Below are 13,112 nucleotides of genomic sequence, written 5' to 3'. Positions count from 1 at the left end.
TTAGTGTAGACAGCCTAATATACCAGCTCTCCAAGCATCTACACTAAAGTTATTTCCGTGTCTCAGTGAATATAAAAGTGGGGTTTGTTTTGCCCATTTTTGGCTTCAACAACATTTTTGTCTTATTTTAGCTGCACCTTAGATTCACTTGAAGATAAAGAAGCTTTAAAAAGACATGACATCACAGCAGAGGAACATGGTGGGTGGTTTGCTGATTCAAGATAATTAATTTCCAGGGAAAGGAATGTGTTTGTGTTGCATAATTTCTTGGATGATGCATTCCATTTTCATGACTTCTTCTGTGTTGTACTCTCACTTATGTATTGAGAATACATGGTGTGGTCTAAAGCAAATGTAACTGAAGTCCTGTGTTGAATGTCATGTTATTTCATTAAAACAATGCAAACTACATCCATAACAATGTCATCAGTTACATTGCAGTATATTTGGGGGAAAAAACAAATCCTTGTGTTTAATGTCCTATTTCAGTTAAATAGCACTAATATCTTATCTTACAAGGTTTATTGTTCAAACTAAACCAGAGTTTTAGGAGACTGAACCTTCTGGAAATGCTTTCAGTCACATTCCCAAGACCTTTCTGGTCCTTTGTTGAATTGTGTTCCAAGCAGCAAGCTCCTGAGAATTCATTTTCTTTTTCTTTTTTTTTCTTCATAAAGCTGATATAACTCTTTGGCCTTGAATATCAAGACAGACCGTTTAATGTAAGGTAATACTGATTTGGCTGGGTTTGTTGTTTGTTTGAGTTGCTAATTTAACTATTTTCTCAATAATCTTAGAGTTAAATTAAGGTTAGGTATGGGCTGGGGTTATGTAACTGGGATTGGGTAACAAATGTATTATGCAATCCAGGATTGGATGTGCATTGCCTTTATTAAGCTCATTATTTACATCAAAACTTATTGGGCAGTTATTTTTCTCATGTTGCCACTGTACTGGTGCAAGTAGTTTCTTGTTGGTTTTTAACTTGCTTTTCAGTATATTTACTGCAATACTAAAAAAAATACAACAATGAGGCACCCGCTGGCAGGCTTTACTGGCAGTGGAGGTCTGTATTTGTGCTTCAGCCAGTCTGAAGCAGAGTGTTAGGCCGCGTTCAGACTGACAGTAGCCCTGCAAGTAAGGCCAGTCCAGTTAGACAGCTTGTCATGATAACGTTCCCTTAATGCAGCCCCTTAATTCGTTTAACACAGGGCTGCTTTCAGTCTCAATGCCCACAAAGTCAGTCAAAACTATAATTTAATATTTTTGTTACTGCTCCTGCATGTCAAAGAACATTTGCATGAAGAGGATGCTTCAGTAGTTGTGTTGAGGTTCAATTCAAAATGGCTAGGATCCTTCGACCGTGCCTGCATGTGTGTAAGGCATTAGGTAATGTCGTTGACTTGCCTCAAAGAGTGTTGGAAAACTCATTGACAGATAGAGCTAACAGACTCATTTGACCTCATGACACAAGCACTGAGACAGATGCTCTCTATGTTTCTCTCTTTCATTTTCCCTCTGTCACTCTAGCTCTCCCTTTCCCTCCCCGCTTCATACACACTCACACACATGAGAGTGAGTGACATTCTCATCGCTGACGGTGGGTGATCTGCTGCGGTTGACCTCTTATTGAAGTTGTGTGTGAAATGTCACCACTTTGATGTAAGAGCACAACAGCTCTTGTGTGTGTGTGTGTGTGTGTGTGTGTGTGTGTGTGTGTGTGTGTGTGTGTGTGTGTGTGTGTGTGTGTGTATTCTCACACATTCTTATCATGCCACAAAGAATGTTACACACAGTTGCATACATGCCCCCTCCCTTGTCAACCATATGTTACGACGACCCCCAAACCAGCACACTTTTCTTTTTTCTTTTTCTTTTTTTCAGTTAAGATGTCATATAACACGTAACTGATTGATACATTTTTTTAAATTTTGCATTTATATTAACTTCCAACATAACCAAATGCTACAATCCAGGTTACTTCATACTTGCTGACAAGTCAAACAGGCAAGATTTATAATTGCATCACACCAGATTAAATTTTCACCAGAGACTTTGATTAGTGAAAATGTTATTCCAGGACTGGTCTTTGTCCAGTTTTAGCACATTGCAGTGTTTGCCCAGAAACAGGTAGTTAACCAATGCAATAAGAATGTCTTATGCTGTGCTCTGGTGCCAAGTTTTAAATGAGAATGTTATTTTTAAGATTTGTGTCCTCATGCTCTAATGATTCCTATACTCACAGAAAACAAGATACAGAGTGAACCAAATACCAAATACTTCTTTACTGAAGTTATACAATTGTGTGTAAGTTTGATTTTTACTTACAGATAAATGATATTAAACACTTTGTTTTCCAGTGATCTTTATAGAAGATAGAAGATCACTAGTCACAGGGCTACATTGCTAACATAAATTGTGCCTTTTATTTATTTTGAATTATGTTAAACTTTGATATTAAATCTCATAATAAAATCCCATCATATAGCATCATATCACATATTATAGAATCTTATATATTTAATTTCTGACCATATCCCTATCTTGTATTTCTCAAAACCGTGCATTATTGAATCGGCAATACTTACCTCATATTTCTTCTATCATCTTGTCATATCATCTTATTTCTCATCTCTTCCCCTCATCATTTTATATTTCTTACTTATGTCATATCTCACACTTCTCTTGCATCTAATGTTAATCTCATCTTGTTTCTTGTATAACATCTCCTGTCTCATCTCACATTTCTAATATTCTGTCACATATTCTAATTGTGTGTTGTCTCATCACCATCTCATCTCAATTTGTTCTTGTTTATCATCCCTTACCTCATCTCAGACTTTATATACTGTTTATTTGATGACTTGCACTCTTTGAAGCTGTTACAGATAGGGAACATCTGGCAATCTGAAATAAGAGACAAACCAGACTGAACTAAAGAAACTGAACTAAAGAGAGCTGAAATGTGACTTTGTTGAAACAGACAAGGGGTTCTTTTACCTCTATGGGCAGGGACCATTTCCTCTTTCTCCCCTCACTCTCTTTTCCTCCCTCTCTCACTTTCTCCCCTCCACTTATCCTTTTCAGTCTTTATATCTTTCCTCTCCCTCCACCCCTTTCTACTCTATGCCATCTTTCTCTTGCTTCTTCTCTGTCACATCCTTCCTTTGCTGACTCTCTCTTTTAGGATTCTGGCATAGGAACTGAGAGTGTGTGTGTGTGTGTGTGTGTGTGTGTGTGTGTGTGTGTGTGTGTGTGTGTGTGTGTGTGTGTGTGTGTGTGTGTGTGTGTGTGTGTGTGTGTGTGTGTGTGTGTGTGTGTGTGTGTGTGTGTGTGTGTGTGTAGCCACAGGTCCTGTGGTCGTTGTGACTTCAAAGCTGAAACCAGAGTCCCTCCACAGCCTGCAGCTTCCCTATAAATCACACTAACCATACTGCAGAGGAAAAAACACACACACGTATACACAACCACAACAGAAAAAGAAATGTAAGTGAGATTATTTGCTTAATGAAAATTATTATTAGGAATATCATAAAGTACCCATATAGACAGATACAAAGAGAAGAGGTGGATAGATAACAAAATGTGAAGATACAAGAGAAGTTTAAAGTGGACTGCAATAAAATAAAGTGGATATTTTGGCAGAGATGGAGTTCAAAGAGTTGAGAAAAGGCCAGTCTTTCATTGAATTTGCCATAGAATAAACAGGGAGTTGCCAGCCAAGCCCTAAGTGAATTTATTTTTGTAACTAGATTTTCTCTCCTGTTATATGCAACTATGCAGTTGAATCAAATAATTTCCCTTGTGCTGTGACCAAAGACTAAAATCACTGTGTCTGCAGAAGGAGAAGCCGAAAGTTTTGTTTTGCTTTATTTTTCTTTTGTTTGTTTTTCCTCTGAAACGTGATTCATCCACTCATCTTTCAAAGACATGCCCATGTTTTGGTTCATATTCCATGTGTCCGGGAGAATCATCAAATCCACAACCCTCTACCTTGTACCCCGTTGCAATGGCATGTGCAATACACATAAAAAAACAAATACTTTGGGGGGAAAAAATCTTGTAAGACTCTGGCAGGTTTGGAATTGTCATGAGGTCACAAATCTCCAGTAAAGCCTTTTGACACTTACAAGATAACCTCAGCAACCTTTGACCGACATGCAAGTAGTCCAGTCTTTTTTGTGAGGGGAGTAAAAGTCGTTGAACTAGACTTTAGCTGCTCCGACATGAAATATGTTTTTCAAATATAGAGTATGGCCCTACCTGGCAAGTGTAGCACCTGGTTTTTGAGATTGTTCTTCTTTAAGTGTTTCTAGACAAGAATAGACTTCCTGGAGACATTTCTCCACTAAGAATCATGCTAATTAATTAAGAAATAAGAATCTAAACATCTAGTGGCTAAAACTTTTACACATACTGTATGTCCATGGACACAGTGGGCAATTGTTTTAAAGTTTTGTGTTATCAGTGACCCTTCGGAAGACAGAGGATCAGTCGCTTAGCTGTGACTTTGCTGCCACAGCTGTCCCTTGGAGTCTGGGTCAAGAAAACAATTTCTCTGGGTTTTGTTACTCAACAATAACAGGAGGAATAAAGGCGTCTGTAGCATATTCTAATATTTCTGTTAGCTGATATAAATTATTTCGGCCTAGCCAATAACCACAAAAGACATTTTCACAGAAAAATGAGTAAATACTCAAATAAATTGAAAAACATGGGACATATTGATGTCTCACCTGTGGATTTAGTAAGCATAAGCTGTTTAAGTTGGATAAGCATCCTGTGGATTTTGCATAATATGTGAGTGTATTTCTATCTTCTAGGCAGCTAGCCTACATTGCTGACAGCAACTCAACTGTTGAGATTTGGCTCAATATTTTGTCCATTACTTAAATTAATATGAAAGACCTGACCTGAACTTTTGTTTGGACAACATTGTTTTGGACTTGTGCAGAAACTGTCAGATCTCCAGTTTTTTCTGTGGCTCAAACATCGAGTTTTTAGAGATGGCTGTCGCTAATGTGAAGTTTTTAAGGTCTGATTGTCCTCACACGATGCCTGAGAACCACAGCAGTCAGCAGAGCGTCACAATGGGTGGTAGATCCACATCCTCCCTTCAGCCATTAAAACAAATAGCTCCATATCCAAGAATGTGTGTGTGTCTTCAGGAGAGACTGCATGTGTGTGTCTAAGTAAGAGCAGACATGCATGTGTTTATCTGTCGCTCACATGTTGATGTGAGTGAACACATTTGTATGTAATTCTGGGATTCTGTATGTAATTCTAGTAATGTAAGCTGGAGTCAATGTCTGACATTTACTAGCTGATTTACATCTGTAGTTGTAAGGCAGTAATATAGTAATATAAAATGAATGCAACTTCTATAATCAATATTTTTATTAATAACGTGCATGTGAAAGTCGTCACTCTCGGTGACAAATCCATAAATAAATATCACTCGACCCTGCAGTTCCTGTTACTGGAGTGTTTTAGTGTCCTTCTGCTCATTCTTTTGGTTTTACAGAGCACAACTTTACTGTTTAGTTTCACTCTCACTGTTCTCATCAGCATTGTTTCCAGATGCAAAAAGCACTGATAAATCCATAAAGGAGTTTGTGGAGAGCGGAACAGCGCTAAAGAGAGGGTGACTATAGAGGCTCACAGTCATCAGGTGGATAGAAACATGATTCCATGTCAGTGTTGTGTTAACCTGTTTCTACTGCCCCCTGGTGGCCAAAAAAGCAGTTAATGTAGCTTTAAATAGTACTAAAATATATTTAAAATGAGAGCTTTGTTTTACCACACTTATTGGCGTGGCATTAGAGATGCACATTTTGGACAGTCCACCACATTGGTCCAAACTGAAATGCTTCAATAAATATTGATTGTAATTAGTACAGACATTCATGGTCTCCTGTAGATGAACCCTTAATGAAAGCAACAATATGTGTTGAAATAAATGGAGAAATGTCATTTTTATGTTAATGCTAAATGTAAATCTGAATGTGATACATTTAACATTGTAAATATATGAAATAACTGAAAACGATTTAAATATACATGAAGATTCAGGCATGTATGCAACGAAGGAGTAAATGTATTGCAGATGATGCGGAGAACCTCAAGTGAATACAGCGCTGTCTAAGATGTTGATAGACATCTTGCAAGATCAAATTTAATTGTGAAGATAAAATCAGTTGTAAGGAAGAAGGGGACAGGGAGATCCAGGGAAGAGAAGATGATAGCATGAGATAGAATGGGTGAAGGGAGCAGGAGTGAAAAAGTGGAAAAATGACAAAACAGAAAGACAGAGAGAAGAGACATAGAAAAATAGACACAGAGAAGGCAAGAGAGAGAGTAAAGAGTGTGAGGGTTACCACAACCATGCCACTGAGTGGTGTGTTTACATGGTACCACACCACAAGGATTGTAACCACAGACATGGCACTGCTCAGTGTGTGTGTGTGTGTGTGTGTGTGTGTGTGTGTGTGTGTGTGTGTGTGTGTGTGTGTGTGTGTGTGTGTGTGTGTGTGTGTGTGTGTGTGTGTGTGTGTGTCTGTGTGTGTGTGTGTGTGTGCAACTGCGTGCATGTGTATTCTCTGTTACAAAAACACTGAGCGTCTGCATGCCTGCGGCTGGAGATTCAATATGTCTCCAAATGAAACCTGTGATTTTGAAAAGAAAACGTGTTTTTAATGAAATTGTCGGCTAATTTAGTGAAGCAGACAGGTGGAATTCGAAACAAAATCTCTTGCATACCCGTGTCAAGACTTTTGAATATTTTTTTAATCATTTGATACACATTGCTTCTTTGATGAATCACTTACTTGCAAAAAGAAGACTTGTAATTTGGCAACTATCAATTAAATCCCCTTATTCTGTTTTTAAATTATTTATGATGATTAGGAAAAGAGTGTGTGTGTGTGTGTGTGTGTGTGGGGGGGGGGGGGGGGGGGGGGGGGGGGGCTTACTTAGTTCAGCTTTAATTTTTGATTATTTTTGTGTGTAAGAAGAGAAAAAAAGAAAAATGAGCAGGGGGAACTTGGTGAGAGTCAGTGGGAGCAAGAAAGAGAAACACAAGTGGGGTGCAGAAAGAGGCTGGCAGCAGGGGGGCAACAAAAGGTTATAAGAGGAATGAGGTGATGAGAATTTTCAAAAAGTGGGAAAATTAGGGTCTAAAAATATAACAAGTAAGGTAAGCTGGCAGGAAAGGGTGGAGGAGAAAAGAGTGAAAGCAGATAGAGAGAGAGACAGGAAGGAAAAGGAGGGTTAGCTAAAGAGTGAGGTGCCAGAGAGAAGCAGAAAGGAACGAGAGAGAGAAGGATAGAGCTATATAGAGATGTAGGTGCTGGCCAGGGAAGTTGATTGAGGGAAAAGGAAGAAGAGGAGAGAAGTGGGGGATGGACAGAGAAGAAGGTGGAGGTTTGGAGAGGGGGGTAGTTGCTTTCTGAGGAAAAGCAGTTGAAGGTAATTGGTTCCTGATGTGAACCTGAGCTCAGTTCTCCAAATAAAAGGCCTTTCTGTCAGCTGTAATGGCTTTTCCATGCCGCACTGCTCTAGTGGGGGCTACATTAGCATCCTAGCATAGCTCATGACCTGCTTTGAATTAGAAGGTATGCAATAATACAAATGTACTAACTGTGATTGCCTGATTAGCATCTTAGGTCACGGACAGTTTTGAAAGAGTTTCTGCGACTATACAATCTGTTGGATGACCAGATAAGAATCCAAGCATATGACTGTCTGATGTGCAACAATATACAATACAGTGTGGATGACTGTTCAGTATTTTAACATTACAATTACCAGTTTGGAATTGCTGCAGCAGCCAAGAATAACTAATAGACAACTATTAACATTCAAGACGTAATATATGGTTTATACCTTGTAATATTTTAGTATTTTAGAGTATGGAGCACAGATTTGCTTTACAAACAAGCACTTAACATGTTTCTCTTTTAAAGTCACATTAGAAGAACATCAATTTATTCAACGCTAATTAATAAATGTAATTTTTACACTTTGGATCTGTCCCTATAGGGGTTTTTTTTACTTAAAAAAAAAATCTTAATCCAAAAACAGGTGTTGCAAAAGAGCCCATTGGTGTTGTTTAAAGTAACTCAATAATGTCCAAGATTCATGCAACCCTAACCCTAACCCTCCTTTAAAGATGAGACGGTTCATTTCACTCAATAAAAATAAGCCTTCTGATCAGGGTCTGTCCTAGAACCCTCTCTACATTTACTCTACAAGTACACTTGGTATTTCCAGCTGAGAGGAGACCCCAGGGTAAGTTTAGAACACTCTCAATGAATCATGTACATTACCTCTGGTCTTGGGACAAATTGGGATCTGCCAGGAAGAGCTGGAGGACATGAATAGGGAGAATGATCCTGCATGGGATACCTACTCAGATAACTGTCAGCAAATGGGTGAAATGATGTTATCTTTGGACCAAATGGTAAGTCTTGTCTGACAGTTCAATCACCATTTTGAAAAGAAGATGCTAAAAAGACAAATTGGGAGAACTTTTTTTTTTAAAGTGTCCATATTGATAGAAACAGCTGAAAAAAGAGTCTATCCGTCCATCTACTACTGTATACATGGGCTAACACACATGTAAGTGTGTTAAGCACATTCACATACAATGACAGACATAACAGTCCATTGACCCTAATGCCACAGTATGTGAGCGGAACCACTACAAATGCCAGACCTCAATGATCTCACCAACACAACAACAAACAGCTGTCACATAACAGACCTGCGTGTGTGTGTGTATGCCTACTTGCCTGATTGCCCCTTTCTCTATGAGTGCTGTGTGGCGGTGTGTTTGCTTACCTGGTTGCGCGACTTCCCTTATTTGAGTGTATGCGTGCTCGTGAATGCATACACATGTTATGGGAGGAAAAGAGAATTGTTCAGCTGGTCATGTTGTTTCTTCCTGCTGATAAAAATAATAGTTAAGACCATTACGCTGCAATGACAGTAACAGCTGTAGACTCTATATCTCCCTCTCTACTGTATGTGCATGTAAATATCCAGTACTTAGTTCTTTTTTTGCAATGTTTTTCCTAATCCTGTTTTTTGATCGAATTTAATTTCAGTCTGGTTAAACCTGTTTATCACCCCACCCCCTCCTCTTTTTTTCCTTTTTTTTTTTTACAATAGCAGTCTGGCAATGACGACAATGCTTGGAGTAATTGCACTGGAGGCTGTAAACCAGCATACAAGAGTCCATTACAAAAGGAACACTACCTCACTGATACAGTCATCAGCAGAAAGGGGCCATTACCATGTATCACCACTTGAGACAAAGGAAGTCTCCATGGCTAATCTGTCATCTCCATCTCATAGCTCTTTTCTCCTCTGGCAATAACAGAGAGAAAGATGATGACCGGGACACACGCACACAGTGTTACACAGTCTGACTGTCATCATCTGGTCTGTTTAGGCTGTCAGATACTATAGCAATCATGGGAGGAAAGGAGAAGAGAGGGGAAGATAGGAAAGAAAAGGTGTTCATTTAGAGAACCTGACATTTACTACAATGCAATGCTAACTTTGTGAAATGTAATAGTTTACGTTTTTGTGTTATTATTTTTGATAAACAGCACTTTACCCATCAAGTCCTTTGCTATGGAGAGGATGTCTCTGTCAACATTAAAAATGGTCCATTTTGTTGCTTAACACCCAAATCATGAACATTAGTACTGCAGAAATGGGCTGAGTAAACCTTAATTTGGGATCATGCTTGACATCATAAACTTACTTTGTTAGAGATGATGAGAGTGGCAACATACTCCATTTTTCTCTTCATTCTTACGTTTTTTTCTGTTTTTGAAAATACTCTTTTTGAAAAACCCTCATTATAATTATTTCATTTACATAATGGGGCTTTTCATACTAAAGCTTATTGTATTAATGATATCTCATAATCACCTCTTCACACTCCCTACTTATGAGTTTTGTTTACTTTGTGATGTCACTCATCTCCCTGCCCCAGGGGAGTTAGTTAGCCTTTTCTCTCTTCTCCCCTGTCTTTTTTCTTTTATTTCCTCAATCTCACCCTACCTAACCCCTACCTTTCTTTCTGTCTACTGGCTCTACAACAGAAATTTTACTCTTCCTTGGTGCCTCTCTTCTTCTCTCTACTGTCATGTGTCCATAACCCCTTCACTCTCTATATCTGTTTTATTAGATCTTCTTTCTCACCACCAATGTGGAGTTAGCCTGTCAAAGTGATTCTTACTTTCCTTTCAATATTAAAACATCTAAAATGACTTTTGTATTGGAAGCTACATGTAGAGCTAGGGTTCAGTTCCAGATAGTTGTTCAGTTTTTTAAGGAGAGAACTTTTGTCTGCCTAAATACACACATTCAAAATGTCAAGCCTGCCTTATCTACATAACTAAATGTCACACGGCATGGAACCTGGCTACATGCCTTTTAAAGGCGAGTGAACCTACAGTACCGGCCAAAATGTATTCACAGTTTTTTTGCACATAGACAATTACAGCATTGCTTTTCTAGTAGTTTGCATTCAAGAACTGTGCGATGTTATTGAACATGTCCACATAAATACCAAAATGCATGCAAGCATGTAGGATAAAATGATTCTACATAGATGATGTGAACACTACATAGATGATGTTAACTGTCAACTACTTGACAGTTAACATAACATTAAATCTGTTGTTATGGGGTTCCACACTCTATCCTCTGCCTCTATCTAAGCATCAAACAACCTCATATATGAGCAGCAATTGTTCATAGGCCAGAATATGGGTCATGGCTCAGTGAATATCCCTTTACTCACTGTGGAGATATACATAGTTTTGTGTTCTCTTCCCTTCCATTCTTGCAATTATGTTGGTGTGTTTACTACAAACACCTCAGTAAAAGTTACCAGATGGTGTGCAAACCTGCGGGTGTGACACTCTAAAAACAACTGTGGATTGTGCTTACTTTATCCACTTTGCATTCCTACTTAATCTGAATCCAACAATTAGGAAACATGTGTCTTATGTAAATGGAATTAATGATTGATGATAGGACCATTCTTTATATCTTGAATGACTTTAATGGTGGAACCAAGCAGCAAGTACCACAGCTTGAGGCTGATGCCAATACAGGAGTATGTTAAAGTGCAATGCCAGTGACGGCTGCTAGATGCTGGCTCCAAAAAGTCCCTGGATCCAATTGACTCCCATTCAAAAAGTGCCAACTTCTCTCTAGAAATATTCATTCATTCAATCAAAAACTGTGCAAAACTGTGCTAGTGGAGAAACATGAAAGCATGAGAAACAAAATGCTTTGACTAAAATTATTAAGAAAAAGAAAATAATTCTGAGGAACAAGATGATTCAGAGGGAACAAGTTCAGATAGATACTACAGAATTTGGAGAAGAGCTACTTCTCAGGATACAGCCCAGTCCAAACCCCACCCATGACAAAAACAGTGACAGGAACCTCATGACAACCTTCTGAGCTTTTACTTCCCGCACACAGATATTTGGCTGGGCAGGGTTATGAGACATAAAAACAATCTCTTTGCCAAACAGAAGAGCAAGGCCCCTATTAACATTTGTCTATTGGCAGTCCTGTACTTTCTTCTATTTTAACATTCATTTGGCTTCACATTTTTATTAACTTTTTAAGGTCAACTTGCAATGAGGGCAACAGTGTTACATGAGTGCTAACATGAATTTGAAACTAAATTAAATTGTCCCAACTCCTGTTGTGGAGGGGTGCAACCTTGTCTAAAGCCTTATAGTCAACAGTGAACAGACAGATGTCATTGTCCTTGGACTGCATGGCACTTGTAGATTAAATAGAAATCTCTCAAAGTCACTTACATGCTGCAAAAGCTTTTGGCAAGTACATGACAGACTTTTGATATGAATATTACCAGTTGCCAGGCCTGAAAATGTGTTGTTGGAGAATAACTAACGATTCTTCATTCAAATTAAAGAACAGTTCATGATTATCACATATAAACAGCGTGTGGAGTATACAAACAAGCATATCTGCCTTAAGTCATGTGAGCCTGAGTCTCCCGCTTGTACAGTAGATGGGATTTTCCCTTGGCCACCTGGTAGATATTTGCTTTCCACTGTGGGATGCCACGGTTTAAATTTGGTCTGTTAGACTTGTGTGAAATAGAGGAGCTTCTATCACAACAAGAGCACAAATGTAGCAGAGCGGTTGTGCAAGTATTTTGACAAATCACTCAAAGCAAACAGATTTCCCCAACGCTGGGTTCAGTGTGGTTCCACTCATTTCTTTACTATCCTCAAATTAGCAAAACACTACAAGTGACAACATACAACATGGTCTTCTCTTTCAGATCTTCAAAAGATTATGAGAAATACATTTTTCTCCACATTATTATACTGTTCTCTTCACTTTAAAGGGGACATATGCTTTTTATGTTATTTATATATTATAATGTCAGATTGTAGGGCTGACATTTCATGGTGAGAACGACGAAAAAGTAGCGAAATACAACAATTATTTACTTTGTTTCATGGTTTGTTGACATAGCCTCTGGGGGTGGAGGAAGCCCGCCATGACACAGCTTTTGGGAGCTGACCAATCAGAAAATAGTGGGCTCATTGTGAGTGGGCCTTAAAGAGACAGGAGCTAAAATGGCCTGTTTCAGACAGTGGCTGAACTTCAGGGCCTCATTAAGAGCCAATATGAGTTTCGCTGGCAAGGACCACACCAACAAAATGCCCTTAAATGATTTATTAAGAAAAAATTATCACTATATAATAAACTCATGTGATCTCTTTTGTTCAAGTCATAATTACTACAGCCTAACTTGAACGTAAACATATGTTTTGGAGCACTTAAACGACTGAACAGCGACCAGTCATAGTTTGCAGTTTTTTGAGACTATTCTCGCAAGAGAAACAAAAGCATTTGCTGTTTATTTCTGAATGCCTCAAACAACCTATGTTTAAGTTTCCTTAAATAAACCTCTAGTGGCTGTCTGAATTATGATTCATATGTCAGGATCAAAAGAGTGACGTTAATAACATGAAACCTCTTGACAGTTGGGTCCACCAAAGCATGTATCTTTGACATGGGAAACTGACTGCTTTTTG

The sequence above is a fragment of the Scomber scombrus genome, chromosome 15 (assembly GCF_963691925.1).
Source record: "Scomber scombrus chromosome 15, fScoSco1.1, whole genome shotgun sequence".
NCBI lineage: Eukaryota > Metazoa > Chordata > Actinopteri > Scombriformes > Scombridae > Scomber > Scomber scombrus.
The sequence above is the reverse complement of the archived record's forward strand: the minus strand, read 5'-3'. Positions refer to the sequence as shown.